This window comes from Vipera ursinii, assembly GCF_947247035.1.
Source record: "Vipera ursinii genome assembly, chromosome: 8".
Taxonomy (NCBI): Eukaryota; Metazoa; Chordata; class Lepidosauria; order Squamata; family Viperidae; genus Vipera; species Vipera ursinii.
Window position 1 is genome coordinate 3,140,828 of NC_139519.1, and position 14,981 is coordinate 3,155,808.

Below are 14,981 nucleotides of genomic sequence, written 5' to 3' on the forward strand. Positions count from 1 at the left end.
CCCCCCTTAATCCCCATTTGGTCAGTCCCCCCCCCATCCTTCCTCTCGTATCATCCATCTCGTGGGAAAGAGGAAGTTAGGACCCTTTTGTTTATTGCTGACAAAACCCAGATGCTAACCCCCCCTTTTGTTTCCCCAGTTCAAAAGGCTTCTCCTTTCCTTTGAAATGCCTATTGCCGGTTCAATACACATCTATCCTCTTCTCTTCGGGAGATGACAGAATCCATGGGATATGTTTGAAACATTCCATTTATGAATATGATATAAATGGATTCTGACACTCTCTCTCTCGTCTCCCCTTCTTGGCGTCTCCCCGTTCTTTTCTGTCTGCACCCTCCTCCCCCGTCCTCGGAACCCCTTCCCCATCCCCTCCTTTTCAGATTTTCAAAGGTGTATTTTGTTTTTCTTCCTCTTTTTATCTCTTCGATTTTTCTGTTTTTCTTCTTCTTTTGCTTATAAATGAATAATAACAGTCACCAAATAGGAGGGGCGTTTACTCGTTCCCAAGCAGCTGAGGAGAAACGGTCTTGGAGCTGCTCACAGTCACCTGTGTGCAAGGCTGGCTTTTTAAAAAGGATTTTACCTTAAGAACCTGGGTAAGGAGGCGCAGGTGGGTCTGCCAGCCCCAAGGACTGGGGTAGGCAACCTTGCCTCTTTTATGACTTGTGGACTTCAACTCCCAGAATTCCTGAGCCAGCCATGCTGAGGAGAAATGGAGAGGTTTCCATGCTGGCTCAGGAATTCTGGGAGTTTAAGCCCAGGACTCATAAAACAGCCAAGGCTGCCTACCCGTCACAAGGGGAAACCAGATTCACTTAACAACCTGAATACTAATTTATCAACTGCAGTGATAAACACGCACCAGAGAAGTGATGGGAAGAGTGGGGGGGGGAGCGCCCCGTTTCTTCTTCAGGGAAAAACTCTGTGCAGAAGCCAGATTGGGGAGGGGGATGAGGAGGTGGGAGAGCTGTGATTGACAAACTGCCAGCCAAACTCTTTGGGAGTGGGGGCGCAGGATGGAGAGGAGGGCAGCTTGCCTTGGAGAAGGAGGGGGGAGCCAATTTTAAAGGTTGTCCAGCTAAAAGGGAGCAAAGAATCTGGGCTGGAGTGCCTTGGAAAGGCGAGCAGGCAGCGCATCTGCACGGGCTGGTTGGGCTTTCTGCAGGGTTTGCCTGCAATTAAGGCAGGGTGAGTTTTCTGGCTCAGGGGAGGCTGGGGGGAGGGGAGCTGCTTGTGGGGGGACATGCCTGCTCACATGTGCAAATGTGTTTCTTCTGCATGGAAGCTACTTTGCTGAAGGTTATATCTTTCTTTCCTTCCTCTTCTTCCACGTTCTTCGCCTCTCTGCTTTGTTCCGCCTCTGGGGATGGAGGGGGAAATTTGCTCTGCACCTTTTCCGTGTGTGTGTGTGTGTGTGTGTGTGTGTGTGTGTGTGTGAAGCTTCTGTTTGCCTGCCTGGCAAGGCGGGGGAAATTTGCTCAGCCTCCTCTCCGGTGTATGTCTCGCTTAGGTAAGCTCCACTTTAATCAAATCCTGTTCTGCGCATGTGCGCATGCGCATGCGTATTTTGCGGCTCCCAGGGTTTTTTTTAGTGAGAGTGGCTCTTTCACCGATTCAGGTTGCCTACCCCTGCTCTAAGATCAAAAAATAAGTTTGAGACAAGAAAAAAGATTTGACAAAATGGATTCTACCAGAAGAACTACAAGAACTTGAGAGAGAGAAAAATGATAAAATCAAGAAAGAAAGAAAGGAAAAGATTTTCAGTGAATACGAAGGGGTGAAACCTTGCTATAAAAACATCTTAACTGTTTTGCCTTTTGTACCTGCAACAACAAAAGATTATGGGAAGATTCTTTGATTCAGCAAAGCAAATTGATCAGGAAAGATGTTTGACAAAAATAAGAGGCTAAAATGAGAATTAAGAAATTAGATGATGGGATTTACCAGAGGGAATATTTAAAAATTAAACATCTGTTTGAATATTTTTAAAGAAATAGAAATATTTTGAATATAAATGAAGATCAGTTTGTTTGTTTATTTATTTATTTATTTATTATTTAAACTTATATACCGCCCTACTCCCGTAGGACCCAGGGCGGTTCACAAGGCGATTAAAACAATATAACAATACAAAAGTTAATAACAAATTAAAATTAAATTTAATTATTGTTAATTAAAATCTAAAACCGTTAACTCTAATTAAAAAACTCAATTACAATAGGTTAAAAATTAAAAGTTCTCAGTCCTGGCCAGAAAGCTCAAAGAGCCAGGTCTTCAGGTCCCGGCGGAACAAACAAAAATCTGGGGGAGTCCTGAGCTCTACAGGTAACTGGTTCCAAAGGGCAGGCGTGCCCACAGAGAAGGCCCTCCCCCTGGGTGTCGCCCTCCAGCAATCCTTTGCCGGCGGCACCCTGAGAAGGCCCTCCCTGTGGGAGCGCACAGGACGAAGGGAACTTGATGCCGGCAGCAGGTGTTCCCTCAGATATCCCGGACCCAAGCCATTTAGGGCTTTATAGGTCATCACCAGCACCTTGAATCTCACCCGGAGGGCAACCGGAGGCCAATGCAGCTCGTGGAGCAGAGGTGTTACATGGGAGTATCGGGGAGCCCCCATCACAACTCACGCGGCTGCATTCTGCACCAGTTGAAGCCTCCAAGTGGTCCTCAAGGGCAGCCCCATGTATAGAGCGTTACAGTAGTCTAACCGGGAAGTCACGAGCGCATGAGTGACTGTGCGCAAGGCACCTCGGTCCAGATAGGGCCGCAACTGGCACACCAGGCGAACCTGGGCAAAAGCCCCCCTGGTCATGGCTCCTATATGATGTTCAAAACTGAGCCACGAATCCAGGAGGACACCCAAGTTGCGAGCCCTATCGACAGGGTAACACCTCACCCCCCATCATTAAAGGTGGAATAGAATGATTCACTTGAGATGCCTGTACGCACAGCCACTCAGTCTTGGCAGGATTGAGTCGGAGCCTGTTTCTCCCCATACAAACCCGAACCGCCTCCAGGCAACGGGACATCACATCGAAAAGAGAAACAACACCTGTCCCGAGCCCGCCAGAGATCATTCATCAGCGCGACCAATGCCGTCCCCATGCTGTATCCGGGCCTGAAACCCGATTGGTACGGGTCAAGATAATCAGTTTCCTCCAGGAACAGAGGAAGCTGATGCGCCACCACACTCTCAACAACCTTCGCTAAAAAGCTAAGGTTGGAGACCGGACGATAGTTATTCAAAATAGCTGGATCCAGGGCAGGCTTCTTGAGAAGGGGTCTCACCACCGCTTCCTTCAAGGCGGCGGGAAAGACACCCTCACTCAAAGAAGCAGATATCACTGCCTGGAACCAGCCTCGTGTCTCCTCCTGAGCTGAATAAACCAGCCAGGAAGCGCATGGGTCCAATAAACAGGTGGTAGAGCTCAGCCTCCCCATAATCCTGTCCACCTCCTCGGGAGTCACAGGATCAAACTCAGTCCAGATAATACTCTCAAGACCGCTCAATTCCTCCCCATCAGACTCTGCCCAGTCAGAGTCCAAACCAGTCCGAATCTGAGCGATTTTGTCTGCCAGATGCTGGCTAAACTCCTCGGCCTGCCCCTGCAAGGGCTTCTCCCTCACCTCCTGGGAGAGGAGGGAACAAGTTACCCTAAACAGGGTGGCCGGGCAATTATCTGCGGACACGATGAGGGCGGCGAAGTAATTAGACTTCGCCGTCCTCATCGCCGCAAGATAAGACCTAGTGAAAGATCTTATTCGCAATCGGTCAGATTCAGACCGGCTGGATCTCTAACAGCTCTCCAGACTCCGTCTCCAACGCTTCATCTCCCGGAGCTCCACAGAAAACCATGGAGCCCATCGGGATCTGCACCGGATCAGGGGTTGCAAGAGTACAACCCGGTCAAGTGCCTCGGTGGCGGCCCTCACCAAGGCATCAGCCGGGCTGTGAGTGAGGGAGATAGGTATAGACCCAAGCGTCGTCTAGAACCGTTCAGGATCCATTAGGCGCCTGGGGTGGAACCACCTGGTCGGTTCCGCAGCCCAGCGGTGAGGGGTAGCGTATCGGAAGACCAGCCATAGGAGGTGATAATCGGACCATGACGGGGACAATATTTGGTGTACCCCCTCCTAGATCATCAAACCACTGCCCAGATAGGAAAACCAGGTCGAGAGTGTGGGCCCCTCCCATGGATCGGGCCCTGAATTATCTGGGTCAGGTCCATGGCCGTCATGGAGGCCATGAACTCCTGTGCTAACTCTGACGACCCGCCCAGGGATGGAAGGTTTAAATCACCCAGAACCATAAATCTGGGAAATTCAACCACCAGCCCTGAAAGGGTGTTGAGAAGCCCGGGCAGGGTTGTTGCAACACAGATGGGCATCAGGTATGTCAGCAACAAACCCAACTGAACCCCAGAGCCAAGCCTCAGGAGGAGCGACTCACTCCCGCCAATCTGTACGACAGTGGTCTCCCGCGGACATAAGGTCTCCCGTATAACCACTGCCTACCCTGAGCCCACGGCCGGTGCAGCATGCAGAAACCTGGGGGGCAGAGCTCAGTCAGAGGGACACCTCCCTCTGAGCCCAACCAGGTTTCCGTAATGCATGCCAGATCTGCGCGTTCCTCCTCAATCAAGTCTCAGACGAGGGGAGCTTTGTTCACTACAGATCTGGCATTAAAATACACCAGCCTAAGTTTAAGAGGGATGAATCCTTCATTTCTACAGGGAGATCTTGCAGGGCTTTTTAATGTGCAATATATCTCCCAGGTGTCACTCTGTCACTAACCAGGTATCACTCTGTCAGATTTCCAATATCAGCAAAGTTGACACAAAGGATGAAGACTACTTGTAATTGCCAATATGTTATTGAATCTTATTTATTTTTCTGCAGGGAGACCTTGGGAGGCTTTTGATGTGCAAGACATCTCCCAAGTCACCATATTTCATAATTGGGATTTCCAACTAGGAGAAAGACTATACCAAGACAATGGAGCCAGTCAGCAGTTTTTGGAATGGATCTCTGGAAAAATGGTGGAAACAGAAAATATTCCAAAGGAGAAACATCTACAAAACCATTAACATCAAGCACACCAATTCATCTTCAATTACTCTTTCCTGAAGGAAGTAGAGACGCATCACCAAGGATCAGGAAGCTCCAGAGCAGTGAAAACCCTAAGAACTTTAAGGATTTTATTATTTAACTGGTTTCTTTGTTGTATTTTTTAATTTTCCTTATTTGTGTTGCCCTTGGAGACTCTTAAAGCTGAGTAGACCAAGATTTTGCTCCAATGAAAAAATATTCTAAGTATGACAACAATTAGCTAATAACAGCAAGTATTATTGAATCATTTCCATTGGATAATTTACATCTTCCCTTCTTCTCTCTACTCTTATCCATTACAGAACTGAAAGAAACTACAGTTGTAAGAGGATTTGGGAGCTGCCTTGCAGTTTCAACCAAAATAATTACTTTCTTGGGATATACAGATAGTCCTTGACTCACAACCACAATTGAACCCAACATTTCTGTTTCTTAGTGAAACTTTTTTTAAGTGAGTTTGCTCCATTTTATGATCTTTCTTGCCACAGTTGTTAAGTGAATCACTGTAGCTGTTAAATTAGTCAAACTGTCAACTCTACAATGAGCCTAGCTGCAGCCATCTTTCTCTGTCTCATTCTAGATTGCCACATGCAAGGAGGAACTGGGGTTTCACACACTCTGCTAGTCTAAACAATATTCTGTCCCGTGGGAACCCAGGTCATCTCTTTCTCTCAGGACTAGGGACAGGGCAGTGTATTAGAAAGCCCACCATGTCATGGTTCTGACCGAGGCATTGTTTACCTTAAAGAATCTTTTATTCAGGAAACAAAGTATCGGCACTACATAGTTGAACCCAAAAACTAAATCCCCCCCGGATACAAAGTAACAAAGTACAATTCCCACCCCCAATAAACAGTCATAAAGCACATTCCCCAATTAGCTTGAAGCACAGGCTTTCTCCCCAGCTCTCCAGCCCACCAAAACGTTATCAACTCAGGACCCAGTTTGTCCTTGGATTCCCACGGCAAAATTATTATTATGACTAACTGAACTCTCATCCCAATCCCCCCTCCCAGCACCAACTAATTCTGAAAACATAGACAAAATGGCTGCATTTTCATTTGTTGTCGAAGCAAGAACATCCGATGTTAGCAGACACGCCAAACATTATTGGGAAACATAGTAAAATGCATATTCTTGAGGGTGGGACATTATACTTTGAAACTGAGTAATTTTTAGTTGGAAATTCAGACTTGGTTTCACCACGCTGATACTTTGTAACCAATAAACATGTTCTTTGAGGAATTCACAAGCCTTGGAGTTCTGCTTTTTTCATCTCTATCAGAACCATGCCAAAGACTATTTGCAGCTGAACCTATTCTCAAGCACCCTGATCCTGAAAAGCAGTTCATCATTCAGGCTGACGCAAGCAGTGTGGCTGTGTGTGCCATCCTCTTACAGAAAAATCACAGAGGGAACTTGCAACCCTGTGCCTACACCTCCAGGAAGTTGACAGAAATGGAGAGGAGATGGGCTGTCTGGGAGAAGGAGGCTTTTGCCATAAGATGGGTATTAGTAACATGGTGCCATTTCTTAGAAGGGGGAAAAATACCTTTTGAGGTGTGAACTGATCACAAAAATTTTGAGGAGTTGAACACACACACACCGTAAATTGTCCCCAAAACAGGTCTGGTGGGCTCAGTATTTCAACTGTTTTAATTTCACTTTAAAGTATTTCCCAGGCAGGATGAATTTTCTGGCTGATGCTTTGTCTAGAATGCCCCAGTTCAAAAGTCACCGAGAGGAAGTTATCAATTCCATCATTCCTTTACCACAATCAGTTTCTCAAATAACCATCAGGGCTCAGGCGCAAAGACAGTCTACCAGCACTGATGGATGTTTAAGGCAAATGCTAAAAAAACATTTGAAACTGACACCTGGTTCAAAGATAATCAATCTCTATTAACAATTCTGGATGGGCTAGCCGGTCACTTTTGGTCTCTGAAAACATTACATTTGGTGCAAAGACAGCTGAAAAAAGACATTGAGAGCTATGTGAAAAGTTGTACTACTTGTGCAACCATGAAAAGATGCCCTGGTAAAACCCCAGGTTTGTTGGAACAAATAGCTGACCCTTCCCAGCCTTGGGAGGAAATAGCTATGGATTTTATAATAGAGTTGCCCAGAAGCAAGGAAAATACTGTAATATAGACTGTAATTCATCTTTTTTCAAACAAGCTCATTTCATTGCTTTTGCAGGATTTCCTTCTGCCCAGAAATGAACCAAGTTGTTTCTGAAGCACACATATCGGCTCCACAGAGGTTCTAAGTGGATTATCTCAGACTGGGATAATCAATTCACTCAACTTATCAATTCAATTCACTACAAGGTTCTGGAGGGAGTTTATCAAGCTTTATTGGGACTATAAAGGGCCTTTCATTGGCTTTTCATCTGAATACTGATGGGGTGGCTGAACAAGCAAACTCGATGGTGTAGCAATACCTCCGGTGTTATGTCAACAATCAGCAGTTAGGCAAACCTTTTGCCTTTCGCTGAAGTAGCATATAATAATACTGTGCACAGTAGCACAGGTTTTACACCATTCAAAATAGCTACCAGACAAAATTTTGTTCCTATTCCTGAATACCCCCAGCAACCACCAACATCCCAAACTTTAGATCAGTGGGTGACTTCCTTTCAAAGTGTCTGGGCAAATGTGAAAAAAGCCTTAGCCCAAGCTACAAAACTTTACAAGGAACAAGCTGACAAAAGACGCTTTCCCCAGAGACAGTTTTACGTTGGGGAAAATGTTTTCCTTTCTACTAAATATTTAAGGTTAAAGTTACCCAGCAAAAAAATGGGTCCAAAATTCCTTGGTCCTTTTCCCATCGCCAAAATCATAAATCCTGTAACTGTTGAGTTGAAGCCTACCAAACATTTCTATTGGGAAATGTAGTAAAATGCATATTCTTGAGGGTGGGACTTTATACTTTGTAACTGGGTAATTTTTAGTTGGAAATTCAGACTTGGTTTCACTTTTGACCATGCCGATATTTTTTAACCAATAAACATGTTCTTTGAGGAATTTACAAGCCTCGGAGTTCTGCTTTATTCATCTCTGTCTGGAACCATGACACTGTTCTTAAGTAAATCTGGCTTCTCCCTTGACTTGTCAGAAGGTCACAAAAGGTGATCGATCATATGATCCCAGAACAGTGCAATCATCATAAATATGAGTCAATTGCCAAGCATCTGAATTTTGATCACATGATCATGGGGATGCTACAATGGTTGTAAGTGTGAAAACTGGTCATAAGTCCCTTTTTCAGTGTTGTTGTAACTTTGAACAGTTACTAAATGAACTGTTGTAAGTCAAAGACTACCTATACTTTTCATTTTTTTTATTGTTAGATTTAAAGTAACATCAAATTAAGAAAAATAGCCATAACCTGAAATAATTGTTTTCTGTATACAAAACCTCTTGCTGGGGACAAACTATGCATGCAAATATTACAAACTAGTTTTCCATTCTTTAGCTTCTTTAACCCAGAGCCAGATTCCTACTTCGGCTGTGCTGGATTTGGACTCAGGAATTCAAGCTGAAATTTCCACCCTCAGAAAATTTGCTGGGAAAAGAAGGCCTAGTTGCACTCTCTTATTGCACCCAACCTTATAGGGTTGTTTCCTGTGAGCTCCGTGACGAGCCTACACAATGGAAAGTCCGGGAGCTCACTTGTAGCCCAGCCGAGGTCTTCATTTGGACGGGGGGCTGGGAAACATCAGGCGAGCGTCGCTTTTGCGGTGTGGAGCCTCTCCCCCCCCCCGGAGGGCAGCAGCAACAACTGAGCGGCTTGTAATCTGCCGCCAATCCTCCGGCGCCCGAGATCAGCTGTCGGGTGCCGTTTCTGATCACTGTTGATTACGAGGAGCTCTGCGGGGCAACGGCAGCTTGGATGGCCTTTGAACCGGCTTTTGACTATTTGGCGCTTGATGCCAGCTGGTGGGCGCCGCTTCTCAGCTGCGCAGAGCCCTCTGTCTCTAGGATGCTATTCCCAGCCTTCTGGCCTGCAAAACGGCCACGGATCACCCGGTGCTGGAATCAGCTGGCGGGCGCCGTTGGCAACGTTTTTAACGTGCTTGGCTGTGGGAGGCTTCCTTTCCTTCTGGAAGACGACAGAGACCTGGCAGCATAACTGCTGTTACTGCTCATGGGGTTGGCGGCCCAAAGATCGGACGCGATTGCATTTAAATTACATTTAATGCTGGCTGGAGACTGATGCAGGGTTTGAATATCTTGATATTTACCTGCTCTCGTGACCTCCTTTTTGATACTCCGGAACGAACCCGGGACTGGACCGTAGTGAGAGAGCGGCCCTGGACTGGTCATCAACCTCCCCGCTGGTGTGAGAGGCTAGTTTTGGAGGTTCTACCTCGCAATGGTGTTTTCCCACCCCAGACTAGATCTCATAGATGAGCTCATTGTCTGGGCCGGCTCAGGTAAGAGCAGAGCCGGATTGATGGATGAAGATGTGTTCCGGACTTAACATCTTATAATATTTTATAACAACTGACTTTCCATTTGTGAAGAATGGTTTATATAGATTTACACTTTATGGCTCGTTTACAATATTCAAGATCGGACTTGTACACCCTCAGGGGGGTTTCTCCATCCTGGACACAACCAGCCTCTCTTTCTACCATCTCCATTGATGACGGGCCTTATTGCTGGGACCCCGAGAGGTGGTTGGGCTTACCTAGGGGCCTCTGGTGGAGATGCACTAAGAGGCCCCTTATACATTTTTTAGCCGGTTATTTTAAAAGGTTAGGGAGGGGGAGGAATAGTAGGGAGGGTATGGAATTTTCAACCGGCATTCAGTCCGGGCCCATTATGGGTTCCGGTAGGATGGGGTTTGGGGTGGATGCGGCTGGTTCTGCATGTGCTGGGTTGGGGTGTCAAATCCCCACGACAATAGGGAACGGCAGTAGGTGGTTGCACATCTACATCTGGGATCGCGCCCTCGCTATCTTCGAGCGGTGGCATGCTCCGACCCTCTGGTTAGCACCCTTTTGCCCAGGGATAAGGGTGATTAGGTCCCTGAGCTTAGACTGGTGTATTTTAATGCCAGATCCATTGTTAATAAGGCTCCCCTCGTTCGTGATTTGATTGAGGAGGAACACGCGGATCTGGCATGCATTACGGAAACCTGGATGGGCTCAGAGGGAGGGGTCCCTCTGACCGAATTATGCCCCCAGGTTTCTGTGTGCTACACCGGCCACGGGCTCAGGGTAGGGGTGGTGGGGTGGCGGTGGTTATTCGGGAGACTTTATGTCCGCGGGAGATCACCATTGTCCAGATAGGCAGGAGTGAGTCCCTCCTCCTGAGATGTGGCTCTCGGGTTCAGATGGGCTTGTTGCTCACATACCTGGCGCTCAGCTGTGTGGCAACAGCCCTGCCTGGGCTGCTCAACGCCCTCTCAGGGTTGGCGGTGGAGTTCCCCAGGCTTATAGTTCTGGGTGACTTCAACCTGCCTGCCCTGGGAGGGTCGTCGGAGTTAGCTCGGGAGTTCATGGCTTCCATGATGGCCATGGACCTGACCCAAGTAATTCATGGCCCGACTCATGTGGGGGGTCACACTCTCGACCTGGTGTGGTCTGAGCCACAGTCAGCTCCTGGTCTTGTTTTTACTGACTGTATAGAGCTTTTCCATCTTTGGCTGCAGAGCACATAGTCAATCTGATTTCTGTGTTGATCGTCTGGTGATGTCCATGTGTAGAGCTGTCTCTTGGGTTGTTGAAAAAGAGTGTTTGCAATGACCATCATATTCTCTTGACAAAATTCTGTCAGCCTGTGCCCTGCTTCATTTTGTACTCCAAGGCCAAACTTTCCTGTTATTCCAGTTATCTTTTGGCTTCCTACTTTAGCATTCCAATCCCCCATAATGATAAGGACATCATTTTTTGGTGTTAGTTCTATAAGGTGCTGTAGAGCTTCATAGAACTGGTCAATTTCATCCTCTTCAGCACTGGTGGTTGGGGCATAGACTTGGACTACTGTGATATTGAATGGTTTGCCTTCGATTCGAACTGAGATCATTCTGTCATTTTGTGGATTGTATCCCAGTATTGCTTTTCCTACTCTTTTATTGACTATGAAGGCTGCTCCATTTCTTCTGAGGGATCCTTTCACCAGCAGACACATCCACAGCTGAGCGTCCTTTCGGCTTTGGCCCAGTTGCTTCATTCTTTCTGGCGCTACTAGTACTAGCCTTCTGCTGTTCCCCAGTAGCATATTGGATGCCTTCTGACCTGAGGGGCTCATCTTCCAGCGTCATATTGTTTTGCCTTTTGGTACTGTCCATAGGGTTTTCATGGCAAAGATACTGGAGGGGGTTGCCATTTCCTTCTGCAGTAAATCACATTTTGTCAGAACTCTATGCCAGAGGTAGATGTGGAAAAAGGGGAAGTCACTACGCAAAGCCATATAAAGTTGCTGAGATACCTGGAAAAGCTCCAGAACCATGGATCCTCGAGAGGGCAAGATCTGCACCTCTGTGAATTGCAGCCCTTCCCACCTGACCACCTTGGAGTCTCCAATGTAACAGCTCAGACATAAGTAGTTGTCTCTCTGCTTCTGAAAGCGGCTGCATTGGTAGATGATAGGGGTCTGGGAGTTACTGGAGATGATTAGCCAGGGTTTCCCATCAACCTCCAGGTACTCCATATCTGTGTCATAGCATCAACTAACAATCAAGGGGAAAAATAAAGAGTAAAAAAAATAGGAATACAAATGTGTAAAAGCATAAAGAAAAAGAAATAGGAATACAAACCTATATACAAAACAATAACTTCCAAGTTGTCTACTGAAATGACCATGATCTGATCAATATGCTGAGGAAAGTAAGAGTTCCTTCACTGGTTTTTCTTTAATGGGGGCCAATTAACTGGCAACCGTTGCCAGTTCAGTCATCTTTACTAACCATCCCTCTATGTGCATCTCACAAGATCTTCTCCAATACTAAGGGTATAAAAGTTGTGCTACTATTATCATATACAACAATAAAGTATCGTGTGATTTTTCTAATATGTTATCCATATATCCTAACAGAAAGGTTTCTGGCCTAAATTGTACATTAATTTTCCAAACTTTTTGAGTTAGATTGCTAATTTCTATCCAATCTTGCTTAGCTCTTTTACAAGTCCACCAAAGGCGATGGAAGGTTCCCATTTGAATCTTGCCTTTCCAAAAAGCATTTATGATTGCAGGATACCCAACAGTTTGCTGAGACAAAAGGTGAGCCACTTTCAGGCTTCCATATTTCTCCCTCCTCCATATTTGCCCCTGCTCTGCTCTGCTTCCCTTCCACCCTTCCTTGCTGAGTAGTAGCCGAACTCAGTCAGCAGCTGATCCGGTACACCCAGTCAGGTTGGACTCATCTGCCAGGCTGAAAATGGGCCCCTGGTTCTCCAGGTTCTCTCCTGAAGTACCAGGAAGCACCCGGGGAGGCACCATCTTAACCCACTGTTTTCTGGTTCTTATGGCCTAGAAACACCTTGCCAAAAAGGTTGGCTGGTCAATTTGTGAATGGGTGCCACTGGGCCAGCTGACGGCATCAGGAATGTCATCCGTAAAACATAAGAAGAAGCAAGGTCATTATTCATTCATCTCTGGATCAGCCCTAACATGTTTAATAAACAGCCACGGCAGGTACAGAGCTGATACAGCTTGAAAAAGGGCATATTAAAGACCGATCATGAAACAAAATGTCTGGAAAACTCTTACCTTGGACAGCCGGTGTTTGACACCGTCGAAGATGGAATGGCCGCCATTCAGCTAGCCAGTGGCACGGTTCATTCACTTCATCTGAAAAGGCCATTAGTCATTCATAATTATTATGTTACTATTGCTGGAAAACCCCTTCAAAAAGGGGTGATGGACTTTGTCCATGGTTAAAGGGGTGCCATCCTGCCAGCTGAGTGGACAGTTCTTCCATATCCTCTGAAAGGCACAATAGAAAGGAGCAAGTCCGTTAGTCATCTCTGGATCAGCCCTAATAATTATTATTTTTTATCCAGTGTTCTTCTTACCTTCGGTGGCTTCATAGGAAAATGGCTGCCACTCAGCCAGCAGGAGGCACAATTCATTTACAACATCAGTAACACACAAAGAAAGAAGCAAGACCATTAATCCTTCATCTCCTGAGATGCCCTCATAATATACCTATCTAGTTATTTGATTCTGTGTGGAGGCCAAACATCAGCTATCCCTGAAAAATCTCAGTCAAGCATATTGTATAGGGATGATGGTCAAACAACACCTGGCATCCCTTTGGAAGTGTGTCGTACCTGTTACAAAATGACGAATGTGCCAAGCAAGGGATGGCTGATTGATCAGACAGGAGATCACATGGTTAAAGGCCTCTTGGTGAAATTGAATCTGGTCAGAGGACATATTTGGGTGGAGACCATAGCACACCACACCAGTCAGGGGGGTCCTCACTGTTAAGCTTCATCTACAAAGTCTGCAAGGACTTCTTGCTGCCAATTCACAGCCTGGAGAGGGGAAGGACTGCCCACTGGTGTCTTCATGGTCTGTTCACACATGAACATGTCACCTAACCCAAATAAAACGGAAAAGAATTTCATTAAAAAAAGTATTGGCAGAAATTTATAACACTTCCAAAAATATAAATCCATAGAAATGCTCTTCTCCAGAAATGTACCTGTAGATCTAGAAGTGGGGGTCTTGCTTTCTTTACCTACATCTGTATGTAGACACTTGATGGAAAAGGGGCAACTGATGATATAAGTCATCTTCTTAAAAAATATGCAAAAGGACTTTCTTCTGAGCAGGCTTGGACAGGATTTGATCCAGTTTCCACTTTCAATTCATGCTCAAAATGTCTTTTGTTTAGAAGTGGCACTTGGGGACCCTTTAATATTTTTAAAGAAGGCAGGAAAATGTAGCCCAAATTATCACTTTTTTAAAAAAAAAAACTGTTACTAAGATGGCATTTGGAAAGGTAATTGGGTAAGTTTTCTGAAATGAAAAGGGAAGATGACAGGACTCAAATCTTGGTTGGTATCAACACCACCCCCACACACCGTCCAAAACAGGCAGATGAATAAATGTGAATGCTTCATCCTGGCTGTCCTCCTTTAGCAACCACAAATGGGACCAGCAATTTAGTCTTTAAGCGAAGCAGTCACTAAGTGAAAGTTGACTTTTATGAAGTGTCTTCTCCATTGCATCCTGGATGTCCTCATTTAGCAATCACAAATGGGACCAGAAACTCAGTCTTTAAGTGAGCCAGCTGCTGGGTGAAAGTTGACTTTTATGGAGTATCTTCTCCATTGCCTCTGAAAAAAAACAGCTTAGAACTAGTGAAGGTGAAGGAAATATTGCAATGATTTTATCATGGCCGCATCAGAGCCCAGTTCAGAGGAGGAAGAGGAGGAGTTGGAACTGGGACCATTCGATGGGGATGGCATGTCTCCCTTGGAATGCTTGCAGAGGCCAGGTGCTGAGGACGAGGCTGTCCCAGGACTCTCAGATGTGAGGGAGGTGGTTGACCAGACGGAGAGCTGCCTGCGCTCACAGACACAGGGAAGGATTGGCTGCTGAATGGAAGTGGTGTAGATAGGCAGCAGATCCCCTCAGATGAGGAACAGCTGCCTCCCCCACTCAATCCAAGGGCACAGAGAGCTGAGCATAGGCCAGCTCAGAGAATGCTACTCACAAGGAACACCTGGGATGAACTGACTTAAGAAGATGTGGGGAGTTAGTCTTTGCCAGGAACGATTATTTATTTTCGCTTATGCTCACCCGGCTTTGACTCATTTCTTTTGCCTTTTGCCTTGCCTTGGCCTTGAGGATTGCAGTTTGCCTTGTGGACTTGCAGTCAGGTGGACTGGATTTGGGACCCTGGACCTGCCC